The sequence below is a fragment of the Aedes aegypti genome, chromosome 2, assembly GCF_002204515.2.
Source record: "Aedes aegypti strain LVP_AGWG chromosome 2, AaegL5.0 Primary Assembly, whole genome shotgun sequence".
NCBI classification, from domain to species: Eukaryota; Metazoa; Arthropoda; class Insecta; order Diptera; family Culicidae; genus Aedes; species Aedes aegypti.
Window position 1 is genome coordinate 282,847,247 of NC_035108.1, and position 1,622 is coordinate 282,848,868.

Sequence of the window (1,622 nt, forward strand, 5' to 3'; positions counted from 1 at the left end):
AATCCACACTGGATTCCCAGAATCCACACTGGATTCCCAGAATCCACACGGGATTCCCAGAATCCACACGGGATTCCCAGAATCCACACGGGATTCCCAGAATCCACACTGGATTCCCAGAATCCACACTGGATTCCCAGAATCCACACTGGATTCCCAGAATCCACACTGGATTCCCAGAATCCACACTGGATTCCCAGAATCCACACTGGATTCCCAGAATCCACACTGGATTCCCAGAATCCACACGGGATTCCCAGAATCCAAACGGGATTCCCAGAATCCACACGGGATTCCCAGAATCCACACGGGATTCCCAGAATCCACACGGGATTCCCAGAATCCACACGGGATTCCCAGAATCCACACGGGATTCCCAGAATCCACACGGGATTCCCAGAATCCACACGGGATTCCCAGAATCCACACGGGATTCCCAGAATCCACACGGGATTCCCAGAATCCACACGGGATTCCCAGAATCCACACGGGATTCCCAGAATCCACACGGGATTCCCAGAATCCACACGGGATTCCCAGAATCCACACGGGATTCCCAGAATCCACACGGGATTCCCAGAATCCACACGGGATTCCCAGAATCCACACGGGATTCCCAGAATCCACACTGGATTCCCAGAATCCACACTGGATTCCCAAAATCCACACTGGATTCCGTCGCTGTGAGTGTAGGCATCGTCTATCCTCCAGTTCGAACTACTTGTTAGGCCAGGACTATAAAAAGTAACGTCGATAATCGACTCCGGTCTGGTTCGGCTAAGGGTACTTTTAGTACTAACATTAGCCAAATCGACATCTAGCACGGCCTAAGCCTCTAGCAGGATCTGACCCCGCTGGTTCGTGAGACGGAGCACGGGATCCTGTCGAGCTTCTCAAGCACGGAACTGAGCAGCTTTTTCAGTCCACCGAGTACTTCTGAAGGTATGGAAGGACGAAGAATTGCCCACCGGCTGATTGGATGGCCTCATACGCCCAATCTACAAGAAAGGGCACAGACTGGAGTTACCAATTACAGAGGAATTACCCTGCTGAATTTGGCGTACAAAATTCTGTCGCGCATCCTGTTTAACAGACTGAGACCGCTCGAAGAGTCCTTCGTCGGCGAATACCAAGCTGGTTTTCGTGAGGGCCGTTCGACAACGGACCAGATGTTTAGCTTGCGAATGATCGTAGATAAATTCCGGGAGTATAACTTGCAGACTCACCATCTGTTTATTGATTTCAAGGCGGAGTACGACTCAGTGAAAAGAAATGAGCTTTGGCAGATAATGTCTGAACATGGTTTTTCAGCGAAACTAATTAGGCTGATATGTGCATTTCTGGGTGGTCCGAAATCAAGTGTTTGCATCGCAGACGAGGTGTCAAACTTGTTCGTTAGGCGGATTGAAGCAGGGAGACGAACTTTCGAATTTACTGTTTAACATTGAACTCGAGGGTGCTATTAAGAGATCTGGCGTGCAGAGAAGCGACACTATTATCACATGGTCACACATGATCCTTGGCTTTGCGGACGTTATCGACCTTATTGGAATCGATCGCAGGGCAGTGGAGGAAGCTTTCGTGTCTCTGAAGAGGTAGGCAGTGAGGAAACACTTGACTAT